At 44.0% G+C, this 23169-nt stretch overlaps 1 long non-coding RNA gene across 2 annotated transcripts in view; it reads left to right on the top strand.

Moving 5' to 3' along the window:
• Positions 1-268: 268 nt before the first annotated feature.
• The window catches only part of LOC143923741 (uncharacterized), a 112639-nt gene continuing 89738 nt past the window's right edge, over positions 269-23169 (top strand). For both annotated transcript variants that reach the window (XR_013261777.1, XR_013261776.1), the window contains exons 1-2: positions 269-406; positions 3628-3792. This is a non-coding gene — a long non-coding RNA (uncharacterized LOC143923741). The remainder of the gene's footprint in view (positions 407-3627; positions 3793-23169) is intronic.

The raw sequence follows: 23169 nt of genomic DNA, 5'->3' as shown, positions 1-23169 counted from the left end.
CCCAGTGAAATCTAGGTGGGGGTAAAAACATACCATTTTGCTTCAAAAGTAGCTCATGCATCTTTCTGTGCTTCAGTTAAGCTACAGGCATCTGAGTGCTCATATATGAACAGGCACAGATGAAAGACATGAGATTGCAGTTGATGAGCGTTTTGGAGCTTTGAACTTGAAGCTGTAAAAAAACTCTGTTGATGTGAATTAAGGGTAATGCATAGAATTTTTTATATTCATATCTCAAAAGAGACCTGCGTCACTTAGCAGACGATCTGGGACATATGCCCTAGACACCAAAGTCTAGCAACGCCTCTGGTGGTGGACTAGGCATCCGATACAACTACGTATCAGATATAGAATAATATTATGGAGAAGCAGAGGGTGAAGATCAGTGGCACAGACAGCATAACAGGTAAGTAGTTACTGTGTTCTTTTACAGGCACTGCTTGGTTTATATTTTTCATAAGTTGCTGAGTTTTTAGGCAGATCTGGGTATTGACTCATGTAATGATGATGCCTATGGCTACACAAATACTGACTTTGAAAACTTGAAGGTTGCTATACAAACATACAGTAATTAAGCAAAAGGTATAAGTTGTCTATTTTGTCCACAGATTCACTTTAAAAGTACTCCCTAGTATACAGTAAATATGAATGCCGCCTTGACAATCAGAAACAATTGGAAGAAAAATATCAAAGCTCCTAAAAGGGTATTTCTGAATTTTCCAGGGCTTGGGTGTTAAATTAGGGTAGGAATCAGCAGGGGAGGGGAAATAGAAAGAAGTTAGGATAGAGTTTAGGTTTCCTTTACTTTATATGCTAATCAAGACTTAACCTGTTAAAGCTCAAGTTAAGTTTAACTAAACACAGATATTATATATCCCTGTACTTTCTGATGGTTTTCACAATAGGTTTTCTATGAAGTAGGCATCTGCTTATGCAAATTTTTATCATATGCACAGATTGAACGAATCAGGTTTGTATAAGGCCCCTTTCACACAGGCTTTCTGATCAGGTGGACCTGATTGGACGCTCCATTCGCCTCTATAGAGCGGTGGATGTCAGCGGTGACATGTTGGCTGACATCCGCCAATATCCAATACGATCCTGTCCGTGAAATGCAGACAGATGGAGACCCTATTTTCCATCCGTCTGGAGGATTGGATTGGATGAAAACAGACAGTCGGTAAGTTTTCATTCGATCTCCCCATAGAGGAGAGCGGGACTCTGACAGGTCCATCTCTGCAAAGGGAGTGGAGATGCACCTGTCATCTGCCTGCTCAGTAAAGATCAGCGGATTGATCCCCCCGCTGAGCAAAGTGGAGTCCGTCGGGCGGACTGCCCATGTGAAAGAGCCCTAAGGCTTTGGATAAATTTGGTAAATTAAAGGATTATTTTGCTTTTTTCACAAGTAATATTCTTTTCAATGACTATTTAGTAATTAGCTAGGAGGCTTTCTTTATCTGAACTCTTCATTCTCCTATCCCCAAGACAGGAAAGTCCTCTGGAAACAGATGGTGCTGGATGAGGCTGCAATTGAGATCCATTGCCATAAGGGCTGAAGAAGGTATGGGGTGGACTACTTGAAGGGTACGGGCTAGACCAGGTTTCAGTGGGCCCCCTGGGTAGGGACTCATGCCCATAGCAACCTGGTAGGTTTAGCAAACCATCCTAAGGCAGGGCAGGAATGGGCTAAAGAATGCACATTTTCAACATGTTTACCTGTACACGTGAAGGACATGCAGTTCATGCGATTACAGTTACATTACATAGTTACACTGGTTGCATTACAAAAACACATTTATAAAAACATAACATTGTCTCTAAATACATAACTACATTAAGTGGTTTTGTCTGGAGGTTAACTATAAACACCGGTCATGTGGTCTGAATTGAAACTAGTTGTTCATGGAAGCCTACATTGAGCAATTAAAGTAGTGGATAAGACGTGACATCACGTGTCTCTATCAGCATCCCTCATATCAACAAGGGAAAGGTCAGGGCGGCTTTTGCTTCCTTCCATCCACTGATGTCATGCTCCTCTCCGTGGTCACAATCACCATCTTTCATCACGTTCATCAACAAGAACAAAGAGAACTCCAAACAAAGCTGTATTTCAGGATATTTTATTCTAAAATAATTTTTTGTGAAAAAATATTGCAATTTAGTGTAGCCATAGACCTCAAAAGAGACACGGGGAGAAGTATTTTTTTTTTTTTTTACCAGATTTGGCCAAAAATTAGAAAAAAAATAGTCTAGAACTCTTCTTCTATATTTTGTCTAAAAACAAGCAGTCTCTATCCAAGGCAGATAAAAAAGTGTGTTGACTTATTTAGTAGCTAAAAAGAATTTATTCCGTTATATTGTTGGACATAACTAGGGACAAACAGCTAAATTCACCCCTTCTGGGCAAAATAGTCAGGTCTTTGACCTCACATTTTCCAGCTGAAATAAAGTGTATTTAAACTTTCAGATAAAAAAAAAAAAAATATATATATATATATATATATATATATATATATATATATATATATATATATATATATATATATATATATATATATATATATATTCTCTCCATGCCTCAAAGGAGCTTCTAGTGTAGCCAACAAAATCCAAAATGATCTCTCCCAAGCAGAACTACAGAAAGGACATGTCTGCATTTATACTCTGCTTTTTTTTTTTTTCTCTTCCCATCCTCCCATTGGACCGGACACTCTTTGATCATCCTATGGCCTCCCTGTTGGAGGGAGATTTGTCATATATGCCAGTGTATGCTATTCCTTTCCTCCTCCTTCACTTTTGTCTGGGAATGTACTGTGTGAGAGCACTAAACCATAGGTTCTGTAGTCCCTAAGGGAGACAAGGATACGCTCTCAGTCTGCTGATTGGACAATGAAGGAGCAGCAGCTCACTAATATGATGATCCCTATACTCTCCATCTTCCTGTGAATACGACTTGCAATGTTTCCCATCCCTGTTACAGTTGGAATCCTTCCACACTTGCCACTGCAAAAGGCTTATATGAAGACAGATTAGATGCCCTTGTGCCAGCTAAATTTAAAAATACATGTAGGATTTATAGTGAATATATATTCAGTTTAAAATGAGGTCTTTTACATCTGTCTTCTGTTCCATTTTAAGTTTGTTTTTACTTTGAAGTACTTTTTATACTTGACACATGGATGTCCACTCTTTCTAATGAGCTTGGCAAAAAGCATAGGAAAATGTCGAATAAATACTTCAAAAGGTTTGTATCCAGCGACTCTGTTTTTCCGTGTTCACAATCCATAAACCACATTCTATTCAAATCATAATACCCATTTTTTGTGTTTTTGGTTTGAACTCAACAATACAATAGCACATGTGCTAGCTGGCATTGTATCTGGCTGTACAAGGTGTACATAGGCATTTTTAAAATGGAAATCCTCAGGGTGCAAAACAGTTACTATCTCTCCTTTTTTTTTTTTTTTTTTTTTTTTTTTTTTTTTTTTAGCTGTGTACCTATTAGTAGATTCCCTCTTGCTTCTTGGCCTGGTGAAAAGAAATGAGCAATTGGAAATTGATCCTCCGGGCTTAATTCCAGCTGCATAACCAGTCCGTGTAAATCATTTCTTTTTGCTGTTCCACCAGGCGCACCCACTTTCCACATCATCACATACAATACTGGACCAGCAGTTCTGCATAGTATATGAGGACAGTGTGGGAGACCCTGCACACATCCTGCCCAATAGAGAGAGGAGAAAAGCGCCAGATGCCGGGGTTACAAGGAATACAGAAAGTATTGATGCTTGTTAGGTAAGTGCAGCGTGGTGTGGTAGGCAGTAAATACACAGAGTTTATTTTGCAAAGAATGATGTAGTAACACAGCAGGCTAGCAGCTCAAACAGGCCCAGCAAGTAGGCTCACCTGTCCGGTGCCACTTACAACTGTGGAGTGGAGAGACTGTGGTCAGAAGACACAGGGATGCCAACAGCATCCGCCACAAGGGACAAAGTGAGGCCTGGCCAGTCCGACCCAAAAGGGAAGCTTCCTGAGAAGTGGAGGAGGGGAAAAGATTACAGTGCACACATACTAAAATTACATTTAAATCCTGCAAGGCTATTTAGAACACCTGAACATATTCAGCAAATAAGCAAAAAATATGGGGATTTGGTTACACTATATGGCCAGTGCTTAAGCCCACTACTGCGTCAAAGTACCCCATTATCAGAGGGTCCTACACTATTCATAGAATGAAGGATTCAGCTTATTAACCATTGGAAAAATACATTGCTTTATGTGGGAGAACTAAAGGACTCTTCCTATAACACAGGTGCACACTAATAAGAGGTGGCGAGGGGATGGGGTGCTCCAGCTCAAGGGATCTGGTTACAATAGACAAACAAATATAGACTTGGGGGGTAAACCCTAAGAATGCATAAGATTAGTTGGTGCAGCTATAGGACTCGACAAACAGAGGAAAAGATTACAGCACACACATACTAAAATGACATTTAAATCCGGCAAGGCTAGATTTAAATGTCATTTAAGTATGTATGCGCTAGCCTTGTTGGCTTTAAATGTCATTTTAGTATGTGTGCCCTGTAATCTTTTCCTTTGTTTGTCGGTCTTATAGCTGCACCATCTAATGTTATACAAACAGAAGAAAAACAGCGCCAACCTAAGTGCAGTATTTTAGATCACAGATATTTATTTGTAAAGTAGTACACTCACTCTCTATCGGAATGTTTCAGGCACATCACGTTTTACGTGTAAGAGAAGGTTCTGGGGGACATCATAGGGCTCCCGGGGAGAAGCGGTTCCTCTTTTAGCTGTTTTTTTTGTCCGGTGGCGCCGGTGGTTCCCAGCGTCTCACGGCCCGGTGTCGTGGCGTCAGGGAGGTCCGTTCATTGGTCATACTGGGTCACGCCGTGATGACGTTCGTTGCACGTGTTCGGAGCATGCGTGCTCCTTCCTCAGGCATATCGACCACCATGTGTGTTCTAACTGTAAGGGGGGATGGGATCACTAGAACATGACAGAGATCACTGCTCCCAATCACTGGGAGCAGTAGATCCCTGTAATGTTGCTAGGCAGAACAGGGAAATGCCTTGTTTACATAGGCATCTACCCGTTCTGCCTCTCCGTGCCACGATCACGGGCCACCGGCGGACATCGAGTCCATGGGACCCGCGGGCACACTCTTGTGGCACGCGGTGGGCACGTGAGCGCCAGCTAACCGCTGATGACGCAGTGACGTACGGGTATGTCGTTTTGCGCACCCGTGCCACTTTGCAGACGTATATCAGCGCAAGCCAGTCAGCGAGTGGTTAATATATGGCACTATGTGTCCAAAATATATCAAGTTTCATTGTGATGCCAAATGACTGGAGAAAGGTTAGGTACTAGTTCCTTAGCCAAACCTTAAATTGTATATAAACTTAGTCACTACAATCTCATATGAGCTTTAACATACAGGGCAAAGTAACAACTTTAATGTCACCTGACACGTGCTTACTATCCCTTTTCTTACCACCTACATTATATTACCAAAAGTATTAGGACACATGCCTTTACACGCACATGAATTTTTAATGGAATCCCAGTCTTAGTCCATAGGGTTCAATATTAAGTTGGCCCACCCTTTGCAGCTCTAACAGCTTCAACTTTCCCTGAAGGCTGTCCACAAGGTTTAGGAGTGTGTCTATGGAAATGTTAGAACATTCTTCCAGCAGTGCATTTGTGAGGATGAGAAGGCCTGGCTCACAGTCTCCGCTCTAATTCATCCCAAAAGCTTTCTATCGGGTTGAGGTAAGGACTCTGTGCAGGCCAGTCAAGTTTCTCCACCCCAAACTAGCTCATCCATGTCTTTATGGACCTTGCTGTGTGCACTGGTCCAAATCATTTGGTGAAGGGAAGATTATGGTCTGTGGTTGTTTTTCAGGGGTTGGGTTTGGCCCCTTAGTTCCAGTGAAGGGAACTCTTAAGGCATCACCATACCAAGACATTTTGGATAATTTCATGCTCCCAACTTTGTAGGAACAGTTTGGAGATGGCCCCTTCCTGTTCCAACATGACTGCGCACCAGTGCACAAAGCAAGGTGCAGCCACACCACGCTGCACCCCACCTACATGTGTACAGCGGCCAGTACAAAAGAATGACCATGCTCTGGTAAATGCTTGTGCATAAACCATTATCCAGGCATGCACATACTTTCACACTCTAATGCCGCGTACACACGACCGGACTTTCCGTCAGAATAAACTCTGACGGTCTTTTCGGCGGCGTTCCAACGGAGTTCCGCTGAAACGGACTTGCCCGCACACGACCGTTTGTTTAGATCGCGATGACGGGACTAGAAAAGGAAGTTCAATAGCCAGTAGCCAATAGCTGCCCTTGCGTCGTTTTTGGTCTGTCGGAATACTATACAGACAAACGGTTTCCCCCATAGGAATTGATTCCGTCGGAAAGATTTAAAATATGTTCTATTTCTAGGTCCGTCAGAATTTTTGAAAAAAAAAGTCAGATGAAGCCCACACACGATCGGAATATCCAATGAAATGATTCCGTCTGACCTTTTCTGCTGGAAAGTCCTGTCGTGTGTACGCGGCATTAGAGAAGCAATCGGCATTTAGCCCAGCATGGCTAGCTGTACTGAGGATCAGATATAAGCTATATAGCATGTACTCCAGACTGTTGTTAAATAGGTATAGTTTAATTATTAGTAGTATTATTTTTGAATAACTACAAAGTGGAAATAATTTAGCTGATTTCCCCAGCTATTAATTAAAGACAAAAAATATATTCCCTAAAGCAGCATAGCTAACAACAAACTGTTTAGACAGTTTCCAAGGTAAGTTGGGTGCAGAATATCCCTTAATATATAAAGGTGTTAATTAGGCAAATAAAAATATACTGGATGAAGTAAGATGTTTATTCCCATGAGACCTCCTGGGACATGTTTTTCTATTACATTGGTAGTTGTAGGGCAGTGCCATGCTGGGTAAAGTCAAGGTGTTGGATATCACAATAAAAGTTCTGACAACCGACTGGCTGAAAAGATTGTGTTCAGATTTCAGTGTGTGCATTGTATGTAATCCCACCCAGGGTAACAGAATGCCTGATAAGAACTTATCAATCACTATATTAACTATACTGTGTCATATCTTGTGTTTGACTCAATATAATTAACAAGGGTAGAAAATGATCCATAATAATCAAAAATACAATAGAAAATGGCAGTTCTATTTAAAAAATGATGTGAATTTTTTTTTTTTTTTACTGCATTATGGGAGATAGTGTGGGAATCTGCATATATGGCAATAGCCCTGAACTGGACAGCGAGTGTCGTCTAGTAGGGGAGTGGAGGATTGGTTAAAAGCGCTTTTACTTTTTTCCTAGAACTTAAATAAGCAGTGCAGATGCAGCCCCACCAGTGCTGCCAACCTACCAAATTGAAATTTACTGACAGGACACCCAAAATTTACTGGCACTGCCAAGTTTTTACTGGTATTTCCAAAAGTGACATAATTACAGTTTTAAGTGCAAATTTTTGTATTTAAGCTACAAAACAAATACAATATGGAATTAGTATGGCGATTTTAAGGTCGATATTCACCACTTCAGCCCAGGGATGGACTGGCGCCATCGGGACTACCCAGAGATTCCCGGTGGGTCGATGGCCCCTGTGGGCCAGTTTCAGCCGCATCTGCGGTGCACGGCGATCTACCCATCAACCGCCGACAGCTGGCGCCTGACGGGTAGATCGAGATGCATGCAGAATAGCGCAGGAAGTGCCTGTCTGTAATAAGTTCTCTCTCATGTCACGCAGCGCTGTTCGCTCCTCCGCGGCCCCTCCTTTCTTCTCGTCTATCCCCATTGGCTTGTAAGGTCATCTAGAGATAGACGAGAAGAGAGGAGGGGCCGCCAGGGAGCGAGTAGCACTGCGTGACATGAGAGAGAACTTATTACAGACAGGCGCTTCCTGCACTACTCTGCATGCTAGCTAGTAAGATCCCATGATGTGCCCTGATGATGTGCCCTGATGATGTGCCCTATAATGTGCCCTATAATGTGCCCCATGCTCTGATGTGCTATGTGCCCCATGCCCTGATGTGCCTCGATGTTCTATGCCCTGATGGGTCCCGTGACCTGATGTATGCTGTGCCCCAATGTCCTATGCCATGATGTGCCATGTGCCCTGATGTGCCCCATAATGTGCCCTGATGTGCTATGTGCCCCATGCCCTGATGTGCTATGTGCCCCGATGTGCCCTGATGTGCCCCGTGCCCTGATGTGCCATGTGCCCTGATGTGCCCCATGCCATGTTCCCTGATGTGCCCCGTGCCCTGATGTGCCCCCTGCCCTGATGTGCCCTGATGTGCCCCATGACTTGATGTGCCCTGTGCCCTGATGTGCCATGTGCCCTGATGTGCCATGGGCCCTGATGTGCCCCATAATGTGCCATGTGCCCGAGCCCTGATGTGCCCCATGCCCTGATGTGCTATGCGCCCTATAATGTGCCCCATAATGTTCCATGTGCCCTGATGTGCCATGTGATATAATGTGCCCCGAGCCCTGATGTGCCATAATGTGCCCAGAGCCCTGATGTGCCAGGTGCCCTGATGTGCCAGGTGCCCTGATGTGCCATGTGGCCTGATGTGCCCTATGCCCTGAGGTGCCCCGTGCCCTGATGTGCCCCGATGTCCTATGCCCTAATGGGCCCCATGAGCTGATATGCCCCATACCCTGATGTCCTGTGACCTGATGTGCCCCGTGCCCTGATGTGCCCCGATGTCCTGTGCCGTGATGTCCTGTACCCTGGTGTACTGTGCCCTGATGTGCTGTGCCCTGTACCCTGATTCGTTGTGACCTGTGCCCTGATGTCCTGTCCCCTGATGTCCTGTACCCTAATGTGCTGAGCTCTGTACGCTGATGTCCTGTTCCCTGATGTGTTGTGCCCTGATGTGCTGGGCTCTGTACCCTGATGTGCTGTGCCCTGATGTACTGTACCCTGATGTGGTGTGCCCTGGGCTGGTCTGGATAAATTCCAGGGCCACATTTTTGTCCCAGTCCAGCCCTGCTCCCTTCCTTACCGAGCACTTTTTGCGATTCGGCACTGCGTCACTTTAACTGACAATTGTGCAGATGTGCAACATTGTACCCATACAAAATTGACGTCCTTTTTATACCACAAATAGAGATTCCTTTTGGTATTATTTGATCGCCTCTGCAGTTTTTATTTTTTGTGCTATAAACAAAAAAAATTCGAAATTTTTGAAAAAAAATACAATATTTTTTTACTTTTTGCTATAATAAATACCCTCCAAAAATATGAAAAAATGTTTTTCCTCAGTTTAGGCCGATACGTATTCTTCTACATATTTTTGGTAAGAAAAAAATCGCAATAAGCGTTTATTGATTGGTTTGCACAACATTTATAGCGTCTACAAAATAGGAGTTTTAAAGATAGAGGGAAGAGAAAAACAAGGGACTGGAGGGTAACCAACCCCCGGGACTTTTAAGACGGTACCAGATATAAAGGCAGGATAATCACATGCCAAAAGTAAAATCAATATAATTTTATTAAGAATACAAATACATAAAACATTTCCGGAAAGGGAAAGTATAAATATATGCGGCAAATCCCAAAGTACAAGAAATGGTATAAAGTCATAGATAACTACACGTTACCGAACTTGTACATTAAATATGCTGCATTTTTCTCTACATGTTTCGCTCTCCTGAGCTTCTTCAGGATATTGCAGCGTATACAGTTACACAAAGAAACTGAAAAAAATACAAAGTAATGAATAAATTTACTAAATGCATCTCAGAAATTTAAAGCAAACATTTCTGTGTTAAATTAAGTATCTGCTCTGACCAACCTCAGTTGATCAAGGCAGATACATTCCTTATTAAAATTATTAAAGCAAGGACATATATTGCAAAGTAATATGAAACAAATGCATGTTAATATATTGAGGAACTGTGTATACATAATTTCCAGCATTGAAACAGAACAAAACTGTTTTAAACAATCCAATTGAGATTTAATTAAACTTACAAAATGGCCGCCTTACCCAGTGGGTCTTACATCCATGCTTATCAAAGAATTGATCAAGTCAACTGTTGATGTGTGGAGAAAGTCAAATGTGAATAGATAGAAGCGCCAATGAGGAGCCCCGATGTTCCCCGGCAGTCTGCAGAGGCACGAGATATACGGTAGAGTGAACACAAATCTATAGGTTTGGGCCAAAAAGTGGCAAATATTGGTCATATAGGGACGTACCTGAAGGGTATCAAAGGAGTAACTATGTTTGAGCCAATTTTAAAATGTAGAGGACAGGATACCTCGAAATAACCGGAGTATTGTCAGATGGTGTTTGAGATTAGGTCCTTTACAGAGAGCATTGGCCTGTAAGGGTTCAGAGCAGAGAGCGTTTTCTTATAAATAATTTGCTATCTGTTTAACCACTTGCCGACCGCCGCACGCCGATGTACGTCGGCAGAATGGCACGGGCAGGCATAAGGGCTTACATGTACGTCCTTGCCTGCCCGCCGGTCGGGGGCCCGATCGGGCCCCCGCCCGGTGCCTGCGGCGGTCGGTATTCGTTCGGGAGCGATCCCGGACGAGGGGACGGCCATTCATTCATGGCCACCCCCTCTCGATCGCTCCCGGCGAATGAAAATGTCCGGTGACATCACTTCCTCTCCTGTAATGTAAGCACAGGAGAGGAAGTGATGTATTCTCTCCTCCGTGTCGGTAGTTTTCGTTCCGGCACCGAGGAGAGAGGTTCGGTGAGTTGCACCAACACACCCCACATACAGTAGAACATGCCAGGCACACTCACACCCCCCCTTTACCCCCGATCACCCCCCAATTACCCCTGCCCCCCCAGTCACAGTGACACCAATTGCTTTTTTTTTTTTTTTTTTTGCATTGGTGTCATTTGTGACTGTAGTAACTGTTAGGGCAGTTAGGGTTAGCCCCCTTTAGTTCTAATGTGCCCCCCTAACCCCCCTAATAAAGGTTTAACCCCGTGATCACCCCCCGTCGCCAGTGTCACTAAGGCTGGGTTCACATTGCAGCGGTTTATGAGAACGAATGTGATTCGCACCGCACTGCAGTGCAAATCACATCCGATCTCTGTGCGATTCGAGTTCAGCCATACAGATAGTATGGCTGAATTCGTGTCGCACCCGCCGCACCCGCCGCAAATTCGCACGGGACCCTTTTTTTGGCCCGCAGCAGAATCGGATCGCATGGGTGTTCACACCATGCGATCCGAGTTTGCAGATCGCACTGCGATATGCGAACTGATCTGGGGGTGTCATTAACATTTCACTGACACTCCCAGCAGTTCGCATAGAGCAGTGTGAACTGCCGCCGGGAGGCATGCGATGCGGGAACCCGCCGCGGATTCATGGCGTTCCCGCATCGCTCCAGTGTGAACCCAGCCTAATAAGCGATAGTTTTTCTGATCGCTGTATTAGTGTCACAGGTGACGCTTGTTAGGCAGGTAGGTATTTAGGTTCGCCGCAGCTTTTTATAGCGCCAGGGACCCCCATATACTACCGCATAAAGCCCCCTGATTGCCCCCTAGTTAACCCTTTCACCAGTGATCACCATATAACTGTTACAGGTGACGCTGGTTGGTTAGTTATTTTTTTATAGTTTCAGGGCACCCGCCATTTATTACCTAATAAAGGTTTAACCCCCTGATCACCCGGCGGGTGTCATTTGTGACTGTAATAACTGTTAGGGCAGTTAGGGTTAGCCCCCTTTAGTTCTAAGGTACCCCCCTAACCCCCCCAATAAAGGTTTAACCCCGTGATCACCCCCCGTCGCCAGTGTCACTAAGGCTGGGTTCACATTGCAGCGGTTTATGAGAACGGATGTGATTCGCACCGCACTGCAGTGCAAATCACATCCGATCTCTGTGCGATTCGAGTTCAGCCATACAGATAGTATTCGCGCCGCACCCGCCGCAAACTCGCACGGGACCCTTTTTTTGGTCCGCAGCAGAATCGGATCGCATGGGTGTTCACACCATGCGATCCGAGTTTGCAGATCGCACTGCGATATGCGAACTGATCTGGGGGTGTCATTAACATTTCACTGACACTCCCAGCAGTTCGCATAGGGCAGTGTGAACTGCCGCCGGGAGGCATGCGATGCGGGAACCCGCCGCGGATTCGTGGCGTTCCCGCATCGCTCCAGTGTGAACCCAGCCTAATAAGCGATCGTTTTTCTGATCACTGTATTAGTGTCACAGGTGACGCTAGTTAGGCAGGTAGGTATTTAGGTTCGCCGCAGCTTTTTATAGCACCAGGGACCCCCATATACTACCGCATAAAGCCCCCTGATTGCCCCCTAGTTAACCCTTTCACCAGTGATCACCATATAACTGTTACAGGTGACGCTGGTTGGTTAGTTATTTTTTTTATAGTTTCAGGGCACCCGCCATTTATTACCTAGTCTCACTAGTGTACCCCTAAATTTAGGGGTGTCTACTTTCCAAAATGGGGTCATTTGGGGGGGGTTTGTGCCATCTTGGCATTTTATGGCCTTCAAAACTGTAACGCCCTTAGAAAGCCTGAAGGCGGTGCTTGGTTTTCGGGGCCCCGTACGCGGCTAGGCTCCCAAAAAGTCCCACATATGTGGTATCCCCGTACTCAGGAGAAGCAGCAGAATTTATTTTGGGGTGTCATTTCACATATGCCCATGGCATGCGTGAGCAATATATCATTTAGTGACAACTTTGTGAAAAAAAAAAAAAAAAAAAAGTTTGTAATTTTCCCGCAACTTGTGGCAAAATATAAAATATTCCATGGACTCAACATGCCTCTCAGCAAATAGCTTTGGGTGTCTACTTTCTAAAATGGGGTCATTTGTGGGGGTTTTGTGCCATCTTGGCATTTTATGGCCTTCAAAACTGTAATAGGTAGTGAGGAGTGAAGTCAAATATTTACGCCCTTAGAAAACCTGAAGGCGGTTCTTGGCTTTCGGGGCCCCGTACGCGGCTAGGCTCCCAAAAAGTCCCACATATGGGATATCCTCGTACTCAGGAGAAGCAGCAGAATTTATTTTGGGGTGTCATTTCACATATGCCCATAGCATGTGTGAGCAATATATCATTTAGTGACAACTTTGTGTAAAAAAAAAAAAAAATTTTTTTTTTGTCATTATTCAATCGCTTGAGGCAAAAAAATAAAATATTCAATGGGCTCAACATGCCACTTATCAATTTCCTTAGGGTGTCTACTTTCCAAAATGGGGTCATTTGGGGGGGTTTTGTACTGCCCTGCCATTTTAGCACCTCAAGAAATGAGATAGGCAGTCGTAAACTAAAAGCTGCGTAAATTCCAGAAAACGTACCTTAGTTTGTAGATGTGACAACTTTTGCGCAAACCAATAAATATACAATTATTGACTTTTTTTTTACCAAAGACATGTGGCTGAATACATTTTGGCCTAAATGTATGACTAAAATTGAGTTTATTGGATTTTTCTAATAACAAAAAGTAGAAAATATCATTTTTTTTCAAAATTTGCGGTCTTTTTACGTTTATATCGCAAAAAATAAAAATCGCAGAGGCAATCAAATACCATCAAAAGAAAGCTCTATTTGTGGGAAGAAAAGGACGCAAATTTTGTTTGGGTACAACATTGCATGACCGCGCAATTACCAGTTAAAGCAGCGCAGTGCCAAATTGTAAAAAGACCTCTGGTCATTTACCAGCAAAATGGTCCGGTCTGAAGGTGGTTAATAAGGACCAAGAGAAAGTTCCCCAGCAAATGCTAGGCAGGCTTTCCAAGTCCCAAGGGGCTCACATATAAACATTAGCCCACAGAGTATATTTGAATAAGGTTCCAAGACTTTGCCTTTCCCAAGAGAACATGAAAGGGGTTTTGATATTCCATCCAGGTCGCATCAAAGCGTCACAGAGATCCTTCTCTGTTAATTGCCAAATAGGCAATGACAGAGAAGGTGTTTTAAACTCGTGGCTCCAGCCTGGCGGCATCTGACGTCACCGCCGGGCTGCGGGCGTATTTCTAAAGAGGATTCCCCTTACAAGGCGAGATTTTGTAATTGCGCATGCGCGGACGGCATGATTCACGTCTTTCCAGCGCACCGGCCATTTTCAAAGATGGCAAACGTTCTGGCGTTGCCCTCCTCTGTGTGCTGCGCCTGCGCGAACGACGAAGAACACGTCGTTTACACGCAGGCGACCATGATGGAGAATGGCAAAACTGCCCATTCATATGGCAAACAGGGAAACATGCTGAGCGCCGAGGAAACCAGAACGGCAAGATAATATTGCCATCATCCAGTGGTTCCAAGGCTCCAAGAAGTAGCAAAAGGGAAGCAGCAAGTGGGCAAATGAATCCTCAAATTACAAAAGGGGGCAAGTTTGCGAAATTTGTAATTGGTTAAACAGACTATAGGCAAATCATGCCCCAGGGCGCCCGTACAGATTGCCTTAAAGGGGAAACAAAGAGAAATTCCTCATGGCGAAACACAATTTTTAATTCATTCAGAGTTGACTTAAATAAAAACACTTAAATAGAACGAATTGTAAAGGCATCTTTGATCAAAAAGTATATTCAAAAATTAGTATTTATATTGGATCCATAAAGAAAATAAAAGCATGGTAACACCCAACAGGGCAGCGTGGCAAAAAAAAAAAAATATTAAAATTTATATTCTGGGATGTGGTACCACTTTACCTTTTGATCAACTTCATCTATTTAAATCTTTTGTTTCTACAAAATAGGAGATTTTTATGGCATTTTTATTTAAATTTTTTTTACTAGCAATGGCAATGAGCTGCGATTTTTTTTTTTTTTTTATCGGGACTGCGACATTATGGAAATTTTTTACACTATTTTGGGATCATTGTCATTTATACAGCGATCGATGCTATAAAAATGCATTGATTACTGTGTAAATAGCACTGGCAGTGAAGGGGTTAACCACTAGGGGGCAGTGAAGGAGTTAAGTGTGTCCTAGGGAGTGATTCATACTTTTAGGGGGCTGGGCTTTAACACGCAGGACAGTGATCACAGCTCTTGATGTCACTAAGCATGTTGTTTACAAAAGCATCTCCCCATTCTTCCTCTCCGTGACACGGTCGCGGGCACCTGGCGGGCGCTCGCTCGTGACGCTGCTTCTTAAGGGGACGTACATGTATGCCCTTTTGCCTACCAGCGCCATTCTGATGACGTACATTGGCGTGCGCTGGTCAGCAAGCGGTAAGGCAAAAAACATATTTCTTCTTTTATTTTTGATATAATAAGTAGCTCAGGGACAAGATTCAGGAAGATACAAGAAATTAGAATGGGTGGCACACACACAGAAAATTTACACTCGCAGTGACACTGACAGCAGTGTGCAGCAGCACAGATGATGATGAGACCTCACCGACACGACACGTCCCCTCCTGATTCACAGGGACAGTCTCTCTCCAAGCCAGGTGGTCTCCTCAGTCCACTCCAGTCCAAACAGTACCAACAGTCCCGTTCTCGGCTTGCCTTGCTCCGATCCCGCAGACCTGCACATGAGGAACACTGTGCATTTTCTTTTGAAATGTATATACTGTACAGTATGTGTATATATACAGTATCTCACAAAAGTTCGAGCTTGCAAATCTCCTTGTATTTGTTAGACATATATCTCCCTTCCAGAGCTCCTTGCTGCAAAGACCAGTTATGCAGTATCTCACAAAAGTGAGTACACACATCACATTTTTGTATATTATAATATCTTTATATATACTTAATTATTATATCTTTTAATGTGACAACACTGAAGATGATGACACACACACATTTGCTACAATGTAAAGTAGTGAGTGTACAGCTTGTATAACAGTGTAAATTTGCTGTCCCCTCAAAATAACTCAACACACAGCCATTAATGTTTAAACCGCTGGCAAAAAAGTGAAAATGTCCAAATAGGCTCAAAGTGTCAATATTTTGTGTGGCCACCATTATTTTCCAGCACTGACTTAACCCTCTTGGGCATGGAGTTCACCAGAGCTTCACAGGTTGCCACTGGAGTCCTTTTCCACTCCTCCATGATGACATTGTGAAGCAGGTGGATGTTAGAGACCTTGCGCTCCGCCACCATCCATTTGAGGATACCCTACAGATGCTCAATAGGGTTTAGGTCTGGAGACATGCTTGGCCAGTCCATCACCTTTACCCTCAGCTTCTTTAGCAAGGCAGTGGTCATCTTTGAGGTACTGTATGTTTGGGGTCATTATCATGTTGGAATACTGCCCTGTGGCCCAATCTCCAAAGGGAGGGGATCATGCTCTGCTTCAGTATGTCACAGTACATGTTGGCAATCATGGTTCCCTCAATGAACTGTAGCTCCCCAGTGCCGGCAGCACTCATGCAGCCCCAGACCATGACACTCCCACCACCATGCTTGACTGTAGGCAAGACAAACTTGTCTTTGTACTCCTCACCTGTTTGCTGCCACACACGCTTCTCACCATCCTAACCAAATAAGTGTACATTGGTCTCATCAGACACAGGTCATGGTCCCAGTAATCCATGTCCTTAGTCTGCTTGTTATCAGCAAACTGTTTGCAGGCTTTCTTGTGCATCATCTTTAGAAGATGAGAAGAAGTCTTACTTCTGGGATGACAGTCACGCAGAACAATATAATGCAATGTGCAACGTATGGTTTGAGCACTGACAGGCTGACCTCCCCACCCCTTCAACCTCTGCAGCAATGCTGGCAGCACTCCTATGTCTATTTCCCAAAGACAACCTCTGCATATGATGCTGAGCACGTGACCTCAACTTCTTTGGTCGACTATGGCGAGGCCTGTTCTGAGTGTAACCTGTCCTGTATGGTCTTGGCCACCATGCTGCAGCTCAGGTTCAGGGTCTTGGCAATCTTCTTATAGCCTAGGCCATCTTTATGTAGAGCAACAATTATTTTTTTAAGATCCTCAAGAGTTCTGGCATGAGGTACCATGTTGAATTTCCAGTGACCGGTATGAGAGTGTGATAAAACCAAATTTTACACACCTGCTCCCCATTCACACATGAGACCTTGTAACACATTTTCACTTAGGGGTGTACTCACCTTTGTTTGTTTATATATATATATATATATATATATATATATATATATATAGTATTTTGCTACTGTATGCTAGGTAATTTGTATGTGTACCACTTCCAGGTATGTATTACCTCTCACACAGATCACAGTACTCCACCTGACAATACCATCATCTACATGTCTCTTCAGAAGACATATTTGTTTAGACATCAGAGTCACCATCTACTTCCTGGACTGGGAAGTTGGCTTGGAAATGGCATAGTTTTATAAATCCTAATGCCTATACAGTTCTTGTTTTGTGTTCACAAATGTCCTTCACAGATCAGCTTCTGATATAGCCTCTCACCATATGACTTGTTAAGGTCTGTATACATGATCAGAAAATCATATGAAAAAATACCACTTTTGAAGTGATTGTACGATAATCTGATAGTACAGTTAGTACAGCTTCTGAGAGCCGATCGCAACAGTTCATCCGATATTATCCAAAGGGACGAACACAAAAAAAAATGTGTATGATACCAGATCGTAGGATTTCTGTTTAATTTGACTGACAGCAGTGGGAGCAAATGGCTCCCGTTGCTGTCTGTCAGCCCTTGTGTGAAGAGGAGGAGAGGAGAGAAGACGGTAGCCGAGCACAATGATGGATCGAGTATAAGGGGAGTGAGGAGACGATACCACTAAACATTTTTTCCCTTATCCGCTTCAGCCCCGGAAGATTTTGCCCCCTTCCTGACCAGAGCACTTTTTGCAATTCAGCACTGTGTCGCCTTAATTGAAAATTGCGTGGCCGTGCAACGGCACCCAAACAAAATTAAGGTCCTTTTTTCCCACAAATGGAGCTTTCTTGCGGGGGTATGTCATCACCTCTTTTCTTTTTTGCGCTATAAACAAAAAAAGCGCGACAATTTTTTTAAAAAACTCTACTTTTTGCTATAATTAATATCCCCCAAAAAGTATATAAAAAAACTTTTTATTTTTCCTTAGTTTAGGCGGATATGTAGTCTACATATTTTTGGTAAAAAAAAAAATCGCAATAAGCGTATATTGATGGTTTGCACAAAAGTTATAGCCTCTACAAAATAGGGGATAGTTATATGGCATTTTTACTATTATTGTTTTTTTTACTAGTAATGGAGCCGATCTGCGTTTTTTATGGGGACTGCGACATTATGGCGGACGAATCAGACACTTTTTTGACACATTTTTGAGACCATTGCCATTTATACAACAATTGTATAGGTGTTATAAAAATGCACTGATTACTTTAAAAATGTCAATGACAGGGAAGGAGTTAACCACTAGTGGGCGATCAAGGGGTTAATTGTGTTCCCTCTCTGTGTTGTAACTGAAGGGGGCAGGGGACTGTCTAGGGGAGATGACAGATCACTGTTCATACTTTGTATGAACAGACTATCAGTCTCTTCTCCCCTTAGAGAACCGGAAACTGTTTACACACACAGATCCTGGTGCTCGGTGTGTCACGAAGGTGATCGCGACCACCAGGCACTCGCATTGGCTCCTAGTGGCCACAGGGCGAAGCGACGCAACATAATGTCGTTACGCCAAGCCGTGTCATTCTGCCTCAGTAAAACTGCAGCGGCTGGTCGACAAGTGGTTAATGCAGGAAATGCATTAAAGGAAAAATGTTTAGGCTTTAGAACCACTTTAATAAGTCAATTACAACTGCATATCTGCCCACATTTCTCCTTTTTATTGTGGAGTAGGCTGACACTGGACAAATAATAATTCGACTACAGGACAAATAATAATGACCCGGCTCATTGATTTCACTGTAGTTTCCTCTGTTCTGTACTACTGCCAAGTGGTTAATCCAACTCTTAAGAGATAATCATTTCCCTGCTGGTTATTACATTCCAGCTGCCACAGGTACCTGACCTGCATAAGGACACATTCCATTCCACCACATTCCACAACCAAAGATTTCCAGAAACCCCAAATCTTTTTTTTGTACTGAACTGGCTAGAAAAAACCGCTTCGTATACAGAGTACGGAGACTACTTAATATACAGAGTACTGAGAGCTAGAGGTGTCAGAACGTACCTGAAAGAACCTCGAAAATCCTGCAGTTGCGGCCAAATACTGGACTCTTTTGAATAGCAAAACTCAGACACTTTGGGGAAGTGTCGAGGCTTGCTGCTACCTCGCACCCCCCACACAATCCAATTAGCCCATTACTATGATGGGCTGCTTTACTGCCCAATAGGAGTGTGCAAGAGGTGGTCCAACCAAGCTTCTGCATCATCATCCGTGACTGCTGCTCCTCTTTGCCAATCCCGTCACTGGCTTCCCCTACCCCACCGTATAAAATTCAAAATGCTAACCACAACATACAAGGCCATCCACAACATCGCCCCCAGCTACATCACCAACCTAATCTGCAAATATCACCCAAAATGTCCCCTCCGCTCCTCCCAGGACCTCCTGCTCTCTAGCTCCCTTGTTATCTCCTTCCATCCTCTGAAATTCCCTGCCCCGGTATATATCCGATCAGCCCCTAACCTGTCCACCTTTAGGAGATCCCTGAAAACTCACTTATTCAGGGAAGCCTATCCCACACCTACCTAACAACTGTCCCCCGAGCCACCCCCATCAAATCATTCCCTGCATCTATTGCCTTTTGTACCACCACCCCCTCCCTTTAGAATGTAAGCTCTATGAGCAGGGCCCTCCTGTCCCTTCTGTATTCTACTGTACTGTAATTGTAAAGTGCTGCATAAACTGTTGGCGCTATATAAATCATGTATACTACTAATAATAATAATCATGGAAGTGTCAGAGCTTTGTCCCTCAGAACGACCTGGGATTTAACCTTAAACACTAGAGACCCATGCTATAGCCGAATGACGGCTACAGCGCGGACCTCCTTTGCCGGGACGACGTCTATTGACGTCGTCCCGTGCACGAGCGGCCTGCGCGCCCCCCTGAGGGGCGCGCACGGCGCGCTCTGTGATCGGCGAGTCTATGAGACTCGTCTGATCACTGATCCGAGCAAGGGGTCGATCCCGACCCTTACCACGTGGTCAGCTGTCAGCCAATGACAGCTGATCATGTGATACAATGGAGCCGGTAATCGGCTATTATTCCTCCTTGCACTGACAGCGCGAGGAGAAAAAAAAAAGAGCCGATCACCGGCGGCCGTGATCGGGACTGATGTCCCGATCACGGCCAGCCCTGCCAGTGCCCAGCTGCCCCCTGCCAGTGCCACCTCAATAAAAAATAAGTGCCCCCCCCTCAGTGCCACCCAGCAGTGCCCACAGTGCCACCCAGCAGTGCCCACAGTGCCACCCATCAGTGCCCACATCTGCCTCAACAACGGTGCTGCACCCCAGTGCCACATATCCGTGCTCATCAGTGTCATCTACCAGTGCCCATCAGTGCCGCCCATCAGTGCCCAGCAGTGCCACCTATCAGTGCCACCTATCAGTGCCCATCAGTCCCATCTATCAGTGGTACCTATCAGTGCCCCTTATTGCCACCCATCCATGCCAGCCATCCGTGCCACCTTATCTGTGCCCATCTTTGCCCATCAGTGCCGCCTTATCTGTGCCCATCAGTACTGCCTTATCTGTGCCTATCGGTGCCATCTTATCTGTGCCTATTAGTGCCACCTTAACTATGCCTATCAGTGCCCACCAGTGCAGCCTATCAGTGCCCACCAATGCAGCCTATCAGTGCCGCCTCATCAGCGCACTTCAATGAAAGAGAAAAATGACCTGTTTGCAAAATTTTATAACAAACTATTAAACATGATTTTTTTTTTTTGCATCTTTTTTTGTTTGTTTAGCAAAAAATAAAACTCCGAGCTGTAATTAAATACCACCAAAAGAAAGCTCTATTTGTGGGGAAAAAAATGATAAAAATTTCATTTGGGTACAGTGTTATATGGCCGCGCAATTGTCATTCAAAGTGCATCAGCGCTGAAAGCTGAAAATTGGTCTGGGCAGGAGGGGGGTTTAAGTGCCCAGTAAGCAAGTGGTTATAAACCTCAGACATGAAATATGAACAAAGTATATCCCTCTATAGTGTGGGCTTGTCTCAATCCAGAGCACTAAGTGTCATTTCTGTCTGCTTTTCATTCCTCTGCTATCAGCATGAATCACTTCTGCCAAGAGAAAAATGGTGACGGGGAGGGATCTCCAGCAGATTGACAACCTGCGCTCTGTTCCTGTGTGAAGGGGTGTGTGTCCCTTCTCTCCAATCATTTCTCAGAGCTCTGTAACTGAGTGTAATTTCATTTCTACACCTCCTGTTTTCTGACAGCTCAGACAAGCTGTTTAAATTCTGGACTTTGAACGTCTGTAAAGCAGAGAAGATTGCAAATAAACATGTAAGACTTATATAGGAGGATTTTTTTCATCTCTTTTTATCACCTGGGGTCACTCGCTTCACTGGGTATATGTAAGGGTTTACAACAGGCTTTTGGAGGCTGCTGTAGGTATGTGCTTGCACCTCGGGGTGTACATAGGTTACAGTATTTTTTTTCCTGGCAATCTCTTTAAGAGACTATTTAGGACCAGTCCCCTGAAGCTGCTTCCCTTTGTCATTCTGCGGATTGCAGGCATTCCAATGATATCATGTACAATGCAAGACCAGTAGTCCTGCAGTAATCCTGCATGATACCATTAGGAAGTTGAGGGTCAGCCCACATCCCGGAGCATCAGAGTGAGCAGAAGAGCTGGAGTACAACAAAAATAGCTGCTTATTCCTCTACCCATAGACAAATAGGCATAGGTCAACTTTGTTTAAAAAAATTGTAAATGCATTTTTTTCCCTCAGGACCCTGCAGAGCAACACACTTGCATTCAGTGGATTGCAAGGTGCAATGTCAGGCTCCTGCAGGCACTTATTACAGACCAATGTATGGACTGTCAGTATCACAGTGGCAGGAAATGGCAGTGGACAAGGAGGACACTGATCACTGGTCCATTGAGAACTGCATCTGCAGTGGAAGATGGGACTTGTAGTTTATTTATTTACAAATCGCTGTGAATGAATGACATGGGTTTATAGAAACATCAAGAAAAACAGAAATGGAAGGCCCGCACACCTAGTGCATTACCAAAGATTTAATAATAAGAAATTTTTATATAAAAGTGAGTACTCACAAAATGCAACTAACAAAAGGCCATAAACACAGTGCATGGACATTCACAGAACACGGGGTACAGCTAACGCATTTCTGGGGCGCACCCCCTTCCTGAGAGCTAGGCTCATAGAAACGTGTTATAAAGGTGTTACATGTTTTCGCCCAAAATACGAGTGTAACATGCAACATTGCATGTTACACCCATTGCTAAATGTGAACTTACCTTTTACCCTGCAGGACAGGAGGGCCTACCTGCAAGGGTGATTTTTTTTTTTCACCGAACCCAGAGTTTTTTTTATTAGTTTTAATTAGTACCTGATTCATTGAGCAACAAAAGTTTTCTTGGCACCAAGATAATATAAACAGACATTTTTGAAAAACTGCCATCCCAAAAAGGTTGTAACTGGAACCACAGCAGACCAGACCAGCGCTGTCTGACTACATGCTGCTTTGAACAGGCAGTAATAGTATCTGGCAAACAATAAGGATAAAACGAATGTGTATATAGTTTTGAACAATTAGTAGTCTGTATCATTAAAGGAATTGTAATTGAGAGGGAGATTAAAGCGTATCCAAGCCAAGAACAAAAATGTAGCAAACGTCAGTTTACTAGTCCCTAAAAGAGAAGTTCTGGAATTCTTTTTTGTTTAAAGCCCCATACACACTATCAGATTTTCTGATGATTTTTGTGTTCAGATTTACCAAAACCATGTAGTACAAGGGCCTGCCCGATTGTATACAAATTGAAACTCCTAAGGTTTGACCTCATATTATATGGTTTTGGTAAATCTGAAGCAGAAAATCTGATAATGTGTATGGGGCTTTAGAATTATACATACCTAGGTGGATGCAGCATCGGTCCCAGCCGATGAGAACCGAGCAATCAAACGCTACTGATTGCTCAGTTCTCAGAGTGGGTGACCGTCAGCCACCGCTGTCTGCTCTGCCCCCTCCAAACGAGCTCACTGGAGAGCTGGGCTGTACAGGGGGTGGGA

Source organism: Lithobates pipiens, unplaced genomic scaffold (assembly GCF_037356315.1).
Source record: "Lithobates pipiens isolate NorthernLeopardFrog02 unplaced genomic scaffold, aLitPip1_a1.2 Scaffold_22, whole genome shotgun sequence".
Classification (NCBI taxonomy): domain Eukaryota; kingdom Metazoa; phylum Chordata; class Amphibia; order Anura; family Ranidae; genus Lithobates; species Lithobates pipiens.
This window is presented reverse-complemented; position numbering and strand designations above follow the sequence as displayed.